We start from the raw sequence: 11,312 nt of genomic DNA, 5'->3' as shown, positions 1-11,312 counted from the left end.
GATGTTTTAGTGTAGATCATTCTTGTTCCTTGCTAGCAGAGTATTCCTAATGCATCTTCTGAGTTGGCCACTCAAAAGTTGATCAATAGACATTTCCCACCCAAAAGGTGTTTGATGAAATGCTTGAGACAACTCTCCTAGGCTTTTAGTATACTTTGCCAAAGACATTTGTTGTTAAAGATGCTAAGATAGCTAATAGACTTGTTAGTAATGATTGCTTTCATATTATTCAACCAAAGACATTTGATGTTTGAGATATGTTAGCAAATGAGCATTCATCTAGACATAGAGCTTGCTTAGAATCGTGTCTAGGCTTAAGGTTGATAGTTTGATTGATCGTTTGCCATCCTTAGTTCGAAATTTGATCACCCAAGGTCTAATCCCTATACCCATGAGTTCTCTTTTCCCTTAGTAAAGAAAGTCATTTCATTTATCATTAATCATTAGTTTAAAAGCCCCTTAAATTATCGGTTGCACTTAGATTAAGTGAGTACTTGCATTCTCGGTGCTTTGATATCCCTCAGAACTGGTTCGACAATCACTATACTACAACATTTGTCTTAGGAGCCTCAAAACTCCTAACATCAACCATGGTAAAGGAAAGGCACCGTGAGGATTCAGACCATGGGAAGATGTGTGGTGAATGGGTCATTGTCGATAGATGTGAAGTATTGATAGCCTATTGTGCAACTTGTGAACTTATGATAGACTAAGTATGTAACTTATTAGTATGAACCTATGAATGCTGTATGGATCTCATTTTATATATATCCAATCGATTTGCCCCTTATGTTGTTTTGTTTAGATTGATTGTCTTGAACCTCAACTGAATTGAAAGGAACTTAGAAATTGTAAGACTTAGAATCAAAATCAATTGGACTTAGACTGAGTATTAAGGCCGCGGATCAGTTTGGGCCTAAGAGTCGGGATCGGGTCTTACATGGACAGTATCGGTTTGACAAAAGATGGATTTGTCAGGACGGTTTTTTGGAATCAATTGGTCGAGGTTGGAGTAAACCGTTAAGGGAAAACTCGGGAGTTTTTCTATCAAAGATAGTTAATTTTCGTCATGAGATATCTACATGGAGAAAGAACAGCCCACCTTTTGGAAAAGAGAGGATTAGTGAGCTTCAAAAAGCGCTGGACGAAGTGCAAACTGATAATACCAGGACTCAGGAAGACATTTTAGAGGTATCTAGGAAATTACAAGAAGCGTATAAAGATGAGGAAGAGTTTTGGCACCAGAAGAGCGGGAATATGTGGCATACATCAGGGGATCTCAATACAAAATTCTATCATGCCCTTACTAAACAAAGACGGGCTCGTAATAGACTTGTGGGACTCTATTACACTCATGGAAATTGGATAATTGAGGAGCAATGTGTAGAAAAGGTCGCAGTGGAGTATTTTGATGATTTGTTTTAGACAACTGCTCCCTCAGAATTTGACGGTTTTTTTGGAGGAGGTTAGTCCTTCCATAACCCCGCAGATGAACCAGTGGTTAATCAGGCTAGCCACTGAGGAGGAAATAAAACAGACTCTGTTTATGATGCATCCAAAGAAAGCTCCTGGTCCAGATGGAATGACGGCTCTTTTCTTCCAGCATTCTTGGCATATAATAAAGAAGGACCTTCTGGATATGGTTAATAGTTTTTTGATTTCGGGAAATCTGGACACCAGATTAAACCTTGCGAATATTTGTTTGATTCCAAAAAAGGAAAGCCCCACAAGGATGACGGAACTCAGACCTATCAACTTATGTAATGTAGGATACAAAATTATATCTAAGGTATTATGTCAGAGATTGAAGGTGTGTCTTCCCTTACTTATTTCGGAAACACAATCGGCTTTTGTGCCGGGGCGTTTGATTTCGGTTAATATCCTCATCGCTCAGGAAATATTTCATGGTTTGAGGACTAACAAATCGTGTCAAGATAAATTCATGGCCATAAAAACGGACATGAGTAAAGCTTATGATAGAGTTGATGATGGGATTTAATCATCACTGGCTTAAATTGATGATGGAATGTATCTCATCGGTCCAGTATAGAGTTTTACTGAATGGGCAACCAAAGGGTCACATAATTCCGTAGCGGGGTCTACGTCAGGGGGATCCTTTATCTCCTTATCTGTTTATTATGTGTACGGAAGCATTGATAGTGAATATTAAAAAGGCGGAGAGGGAGAAACTCTTGACGGGAAACACTGCAAGGGCTTGTCCTCCAATCTCCCATTTACTCTTCCGGATGATAGTCTTTTCTTCTGTAAAGCAAAAAGCGAGGAATGTCAGATTATTCTCAGGATACTTAAGGAATACGAAGTGGTATCAGGACAGCAGATAAACTTTGAGAAATCTTCGATCCAATTTGGACACAAGATTGATGAACCAATGAGACAGGAATTGCGGGACATTCTTGGAATACAAAATTTAGGTGGGATGAGATCATATTTGGGGATACCTGAGAGGTTGGGAGGCTCAAAGATCCAAGTTTTTGGTTTCGTTCAAGAGCGTTTAAATAATAGAGTGAATGGATGGACTTTCAAGTTCTTCACAAAGGGGGATAAAGAGGTGATTATAAAGTCTGAGGTAACAACTCTACCAAATCATGTAATGTCATGTTATCGTATTCCGAAAACGGTGATGAAGAAGCTGACGACTGCAGTGGCACAGTTTTGGTGGAGTCCGGGGGGGGGGGAATACTCGTGGTATGGATTGGAAATCATGGGATAAACTTTGTGCCCCTAAGGATGAAGGAGGGCTAGGTTTTAAAGATCTCACAGATTTCAATACAGCAATGTTGGGGAAACAACTATGGAGGCTGATAGAGAAACCGAACACTTTATTTTCTCGAGTGTTCAAAGGAAGGTATTTCAGGAATGCATCACCCCTGGAACCAATTAGATCGTACTCGTCATCTTATGGCTGGCGTAGTATTGTCTCTGCTAGATCTCTGGTTAGCAAATGACTAATCAAAAGGGTAGGACCAGGATCATCTATCTCAGTATGGAATGATCCTTGGCTATGGACCCGCAAGATGCAAAAATGATTGAATGTATTCATTTAAGTCGAATTAAGACAGTAGATCGGAATGGATGGCATTTCACAAAAAGTGGAAGATACACAGTTAAATTTGGATATCAAGTAGAGTGGGTGTATCCCGATAGTGGACGAACATTATCCTTCAGTTTTGCCCTTGAAGGCGCATTGTTGGAAGGTACGATGTCCACCCAAGATAAAACATTTTCTATGGCAACTGGTAACAGGATGTCCACGATGTAGAGCACCATAAAACATTGTTGGAAGGTATGAGGAATCCATGGGGACTCAACTTGCGCACGGTGTGGAGCACCAGAAGAGTCCATAAAGCATGTGTTTTTTGAATGTCCACCAGCAATTCAAGTTTGGGCACTTTCACAAATTTCGTCGAATCCAGATTGTTTTCCCCTACAATCCTTATTTGTAAATATGGACTATTTATTTTGGAGGGTTACCTCGGAAAAGGAAGATCATCAATTTGCATGGATCTTATGGTACATATGGAAAGGAAGAAAAAATAAAGTTTTCAGTAATCTGGATATTGATCCGTGTGAAACACTTAGATTGGCAGAAACGGAGTCAGTACTCTGGGCTGAGGCACAAATTACAATTACACAAAGAACTTACCAAGCTCGGACTGCAACGGACGTGACAGTACCATCTATCCCAGGTAGATGGTGTTTCACGGATGGATCTTGGAAAGACGGGGAAATATTTTCGGGACAAGGGTGGTATAGTACGCTAGAAGGTTTTGATGGTCTAATGGGAGCAAGAAATACAAGAGCGAGTCAATCACCTCTTCATTCGGAGATAGAAGCTTTTATTTGGAATCTAAGACAGTTAAACGTCACATTTGCAACAGATTGTTCTCAATTGGTGAAGATGGTTTCTGAACCTGAATAGTGGCCAGTCTTTGCAAGTTATTTGGATGATATAAAGTTATTGAAGGGAAGTTTCAACAGTTCAGAGCTCATCCATATACCACGGACGAAGAATTCAAGGGCCGATAGTCTAGCACGCAGTGCAAGAAATCAACTGTGTTTTGTTGTCCATATGGACGCGGAGATACCAGTTTGGTTTACAGAGTCTATATGAATCTGCTTGTTGTTGACAAAAAAAAAACTATTTATTTATGAGAAAATTTGCTCAATAACCAAATACAGTAGAACCTCTATAAATTAATACTCGATAAATTAATAATCTCTATAAATTAATAAATTTCGTCGGTCCCAACTTGGGCCGGTTCAATATTTGACACAAATCGATAAAATAATAAGATAATAATTTTTTAGAAAATTTTATGTAAATATATGGTCCCATTAAAATTATAAATTAATAATTTCTATGTATACATATTTTATATAAGTAAAAATCTAATGTTATATTGTTTGATTTTATATTCACAATGAAATTATCTTTATATTTTATTAACACTTAATATATTTTTGATGAGATTTAGTAAAATTATATCTAAAACCACATTTATTTTCTATGCAATCTATATTATATACACCAAATAATATAATAAAATTAATATAAATGTCAAATTTCAAAAAATAACAATTAATGTCTATATACTAAAATCAAATATTTTTCTTATCTTGGAATAAAATATCCAAAAATAAAAAATTTAAATGAGGAAACTTTTGTAAATTAATATCTCTATAAATTAATAAAATTTCAAAGTTTGAACATTATTAATTTATAGAGGTTCTACTGTAACCAAAATCATAAGTGAAATTAAGTGTATGACACTAATATTTGACAGAATTAAAAAGTTATCATTTAAGTCTTATGTCATCTGGTTATACTCTTCATAATTGCAAGTTGTAGGGGTACCTAAAGAAGGAAAATTTGACATCGATGGTTTATGAAGTGGACACCTTTATAAGGTTACTATGCAGAATTAGAGTTTGATAAAACATCCATGTAGTTTTCCTTTTTATTGCAAATGGTTAGGGATGGCAATCAAGGACCTGGACCGCGGGCCTGACCCGTAAATACTTGCTGCGGGGAGGATTGGGCCACCATTTGGTAAGCCCGCAAAATTGCGGGCCTCGCGGGACGGGTTCAAAGCGGGACGGGCCGAAAGCGGGATGGGCTACAGGTTAACCTGCGGAATTTTGAAGACCCGCAACCCTAAGTCTCCATTTCTGCTTTCCCCTAAAATATTGAGATAGAGAGAGAGAGAGAGAGAGAGAGAGAGAGAGAGGGCGATTCGACGTTATGTAGCTCCGATGATGGTGGTTTCAGGGTCGATGATGCTTCCGGTCTCCTAAGCGCCTTCGATCTACACCGATGGAGCTTCTTCGAGCCATCATAAGAAGTTTGAAAACTCACTTTCTACCGAAGAAGAAGATCTATTTTCCGCCATGGGTTCTTCATAGTTTTGCCTATATGTATTTGTTCACATTATCATACATTTTGGAGTTTTAGGTTTCAATATATATTTAACTAACTTCTATTATTCTTATTTGCAGAAAATGAAATTGATGTTGAAAAAGAGAAATCCTCATCTTTTTGTCGCTTGTTGGTGATAAAGTTGAAGAACAAGAAGTGTGATTTGGTGTTTTCTTTTTATTTACTTTTCGGATTATCATCTTTGATTTGGTGTTTGGTTTTATTTAATTTTGGATTCAGAAAACTAAAGCATTTGTTATGAATTTATGAGTTATAATATTTGGATTAAACAACTAAAGCATTGTTTATTTTTAATATGTTTGGAGTGTAACAAAAGTAATTAAACTAGTGTTTTGATCCAACTAAAATCTTCAATTAACAAATGTATTGCCTTATCCAGTTCAATCCTCGACTAGACTCACTTACTGATGCGCCATGAAGCTGATAAAGCGTCATGAATCATGTCTTGAAGCGTCATGAATCTGATAAAGCATCATGAAACTGATAAAGCGTCATGAATCATGTCTTGAAGCGTCCAGGAGCAATATGTATGTTTGTAATTTTTTGTCCCGCGGGCCGATCCGCAAAGGCCTACATGTTTTGCGGTACAGGTTTGGTCAGCCATTTTAAGGAGCGCAGCCCATGCGGACCTGACCCGCCGTGACCCGTTCGAAGACACGCTGATCAACCTGTTTGACATTCCTCTACATATGGTTGCCAGTGTAATAAATGCCAAAGTGAGATAGTACCATAGGTTGCGAGTGTACTATTCTATCTCAGTGACAGTACAACACCTAAAATGCGGTAGGAACTATACATAATAAATCCACCCAAAATCGCTGACTACTATATCTAAACCCTTACTTAGTAAATCTAAACTCTAAGCAGGAATTTATAAACTCAAATGCAATCTATAAGTTGTTTTCCAGTATTAGACACTTGAAGTCACGTTTACTTGTACAACTTCTAAATACTAAACGATAAACCCTAACCATTAAACTCTAAATCTAAAAATATAAAAATCTTAAATCTAAACAGAATGGAGCAAAGTAAATAGCATAATACATATTGGTGAAAATATAAAATATATATAATTACATGGAATAAATTAATGTTGATCCTAACCACAACTCCCAACTTATAGATACTAAACCCTAATGACTAAACCCTAAACCCAAATATAAATCCTAAACTCTAATCCAAATCTCAAAATCTAATGTTGACCTCAAATTCACCCCTATTACTTTAAATAATAAATCCAAATCACTAATAACTAAATCCTAAATCCAAATATAAACTTTAAATCCAAATATCAAAATCTAAAAATAATACATAATATTACGTAATATTAAACTATACTACATAAATATTATTTATAGTATAGACTTAAATTTATAAACTAAAAAATGGTAATAATGAATGTCCCAAATAATCAAATTTCTCAAACACTCAGAAAATGAATTTCATATTACAATCAATCACACAAAATGACAGAGAAGAGAACTATGAAATTTAAAAACATGACAGATTATTACATATTTAAGAAATAGTATAGAACTATTGTCTCAGATAATATAGAACTATTGTCTCAAATTGACTTTGTAAATACTTAGTTTTGGTCATTGCGAATAAACCAATATAGTATAGTATACTAATATAAATGCTTATTTTCTATCTAACCAAATTTGGTTTTAATCATTACACATAAACCAATATAGTATAAATTTTATATTACATCAATCACACAAAATGACATAGAAGAAAACTATCAAAATTGAAGACATGACAAAATATTACATTTTTAAGGAATAGTATAAAAATATATCTCAAATAGTATGGTACCATTCTATAGAGCTACACTAAAGAATATATATTATATTATTCATTTCATCGAATATAGTATAGACGGCGAGTTCATCTTATTCAAATATTTTTTTAGACATGCTGATACACCTTCACTTGAATCACCGTCATTATTTTTCACCACTAGATAGAGATCGTCTTCATCTCCTCTCTCTCTCTCTCTTTTCCGACACGGCGACATTTTTACGATCCATCGTCATTATTCTTCACCACTAGATATGTAAAGCATCATGGATATAACCTTGATACGATAATATCAATCTCATTTGCAAGATTCGACATTTTTACGAATTTTCAGCCTCCGTATCTTAACCGAGAAACCTGAATTGCATACTCGGTTCAGACAATAAGAAAATCTGAATGGACTTTGTAGAGTGGTATAAAAATGTATGGACCCAAAATATTATAAACCAAATTCGAAACTGTCTACAAAATTCGAAAAAAAAACCCCGAACAATCCCCAAAACCTTATCCAAAGAGCCAATTAGCATCCAAAACATATATTTAAAACCTAGATAACTACCTATATATCATGTTCACTTTAATACAATATCTAGAAAAATCTAATCTGAAGTATTATTAATCAAACTCGGAATGAGTTTAGTTGCAAAATGAATCCTAGACAAAAAATGAATATCATCGTATAGCCGAGTGAAGAAGTAATTGGTTATTTATAATCATAACAAGTCGATCTAATGCAAACACTAAGCCATCACCAGCAGACGAATGTAACCTCAATTCGTAGTGTTGAAGCAAGGTTTTATTTCGTTTCAGATTCGGTCCAAGATTTCAGTTCAAATGTAATAGAGCCTAAATTTAGAGTCAAAAATGCATAAGAAAAAACGATAGGCTCACGAAGGTCAAGGTCCATCTCGGACTGAAGAAGACTCATACACCAAGTTCAGTGAGTTAAAGCAAGCGCAAAATAATCAAATGCATTAAAGACCATCGTAAAGACATTTGATCCACGCTGGAAATCAGTCGGTCTCGGTATTTTTCAAGATTTCTTACATACCGAGAGAGAGTGGCGGAGAGAACAAGAAAAAAAAACTTGTGAAAAAAGAAATTAGGATTACAGTAAAGGAAATTAAGGATTTTTGTTTTTGGCTTTTTATTTTCAACTAGTTTTATTTTTGAACAAATTTTTAATATATAGTAATTAGTTTTTAAATAGTATTTTAAATGATGAATCAAGTGCTAAGTTGGGTTTTTTAACAAACACTATACTATTGTGCCAAATTTATGTTGGTAATCCTATAAGGTAAATTGAAGCTTTTTTAATATTCCAAATTTTTTTTTTTACTTTCTGCAATTTTGTTTAAGAAGTTTATAAAAGTTATAGAAAAATGAGAGAAAACCATTTTAAATTGTTTAGCCAAAAATATGTAAGTTGGAAATATAGTAAAAATTCTATAAATTAATATCAGATAAATTAATTACAAAATTAACGACAATCATAAATTTAGTGGATTTTAATATATCTGTGGTTGACAATGACAAAAATGTTGTAGGAACCCTATAATAATCGCAAGAAAGATGATGATCTAATTACCGTTATGCCACTCATTAAAAAAAACACCAAAAAACATTCTATAAAAGACTCAAACTCAGAGTGTGATGGATTAAAACTGGTTCCATAACTAGGAGAATACAATAAGTTTTTTTTTTGTAAAAAGAGAATACAATAAGTTTGCCGAAAGCACATTAATATATCAATTGATCCAAAACTTAAAATTAGTCAAAATAAGTTCCCGAATAATCTTGGTCAATCTCTGATTTTTTGATAAATTGTGAAGTCAAAGCTCATAGAGTTACTCGGGCTTAGTGTATATTTCTGAAAATGAAATTTTACATATGAAAAATATATGTCAAATCACAAAAAAGCATCTTCTCTGTTAAAAGAAAAATAAACAATAAACTAACCTTAACTTCATGTGTGATTTATAAAAAACTAGGGTAGACCCGTCCTGCGGACAGAAAGTACAAAAAAAACCATTTAGTTTATTTTTAATTTTTCAAATTTATCTAAAAATATATTTATCATTCGATTTTTTTTATTAAAAATCATAGGTTTATCCAGTTAATAAAGAAATTTCATTTTTATTATGTAGTTATTTGACATATTAGTATTTGCTTTGTTTTATATAATTACAGATATCCAAAAAATTTAGTTCGTATTGAAACGAATAACAAATAGAATCAAATTGACCGATTTTTTGCCCACCCTATTTTATAACTAAGTATGTAACTTTTTATAAAATTATCTATATTTATGTACGGATACAATAATTTTTAACTATCTTTTATATCATAAAACTAATGTGTTCTATGAATTTTTTCATTAAAAATAGTTGTTCTATTTTCATTTTGATATTTATTCTTTTTTTAATATGAAACGTTTTATACGATTTTTTTTCTAAATTAGTTTTCTAAGTGTGTAAATTTACGGTAAATGATTTGATTTTTTCGAAGAACTATGATAAATAATAAAGTTAATTTATGTGATTGAGATTAGTTTTTTAAAATAATTAAAACATATTTGTAAATATACTTTTTTGTCAGTAAAAACACATATTGAAAATCTTTATTTTCGGACAAAATATTCATGATATCTCTCTTAATTTCAGAAACGTTTATGTATTTTTTATAAAATAAATTCAATTAGTAAATGTTAATGGAAATATAAATAGAATTAGTGTCCAAGAAGAAGCTCCAAAATTTCATAGAAATACTTTTTCTCGTTTTTGATGTGTTATAAGTTGTTGTTTTGTGGCCATTAACAACCTAAGGAGTCTGCCAACGTGTTCATCTTATAGGGGTACAACTGAGAGGGGATTTGTTATAAGAAATTTTTTGTGAATTAATAATTTTATAAATTAATAAAATGTCATAATTCCAATATTTTTAATTTATAGAGTTTTTATTGTATTTGGAAACGAACATGTAACTCGAGTCTCTGGCAAAACTCTCCCTTAATTAATGTGAATGCTTTTAAGTGTAGTGTAAAAGAAGAAATAATGTAATGTATTAGTTTGAGTTTATTTAGTATGAAAATAAATCCTCAAAAAAACTTATTTTATAGTAACATTTGTTTTGCAATAGTTTTTGTGATAAAGTAAAAGTGAGTAGAGACGTAGTATTCATAAATAATCGCCATGTGATAATGTGTAAGTAAAATTAGTACAATATTGTGGTTCTAGATATGCAGTTCCAACAATTCAAATGCGTCTTTAAATGTTGTGGTAACGAAGTCAAGATTATTTAGTGTTTAAAATTTAATTTTTAGTGTTTTAGAGTTCATTGTGTTAAGGTTTGGGGTTAAGTGTTTTAGGTCTAGAGTTTAAGGTTTAGGAATCTGGATTTGAGAGTTTAAATATTTATTTTATTTTCAAAAAAACATTTACTCTTATAACAACTATGTTATAAGGGAATATACATATGGGGAAGTAGATATTTCTCTTTCTATCATCAACCGTTAGTTTTAAAGTTTGCTTTGAAGTGATGTAATGTGTGTTGTGTGCACAGCAGTAATAATGGTTTAAAGTTTGAACGCTTCTTGAATAAGTGGTCCAGAAGAATATTTTTCCCGTTTGTGGTTTGTTGTAAAATTTTGAATTCTTCACCTTCATTGTTAGAATTATTTTAATTAGACATTCTAATAGATATTTTGTCACATTTTCCCTCTCATTGGAACTCTTGCTATATCTTCGTTGCCATTCTCACTAATGGACACCATTGTAACTATACAACCTTGTTCTCTCATTCTCCCTCCAAGTCCAATCCATGCTTTAATTGCACCATGGTAGAGTTATACATAGCCTAATCCCCATCTCAAACACCTGGGTTACTTCAATGTAGTGAAATTTTAAAATGTTTTAACAAATCACCAAAGAACTTATATGTAAATAAATATATAGAAAAAATAAAAATAAATGAGCTAAGGCCATTCTTCTTTTAAAAACATTCAAAGACATCCAATTTATCTCTTTTTCTTCTTCAAATCTGTTAAGAC

This window comes from Brassica oleracea, chromosome C3, assembly GCF_000695525.1.
Source record: "Brassica oleracea var. oleracea cultivar TO1000 chromosome C3, BOL, whole genome shotgun sequence".
NCBI lineage: Eukaryota > Viridiplantae > Streptophyta > Magnoliopsida > Brassicales > Brassicaceae > Brassica > Brassica oleracea.
The sequence above is the reverse complement of the archived record's forward strand: the minus strand, read 5'-3'. Positions refer to the sequence as shown.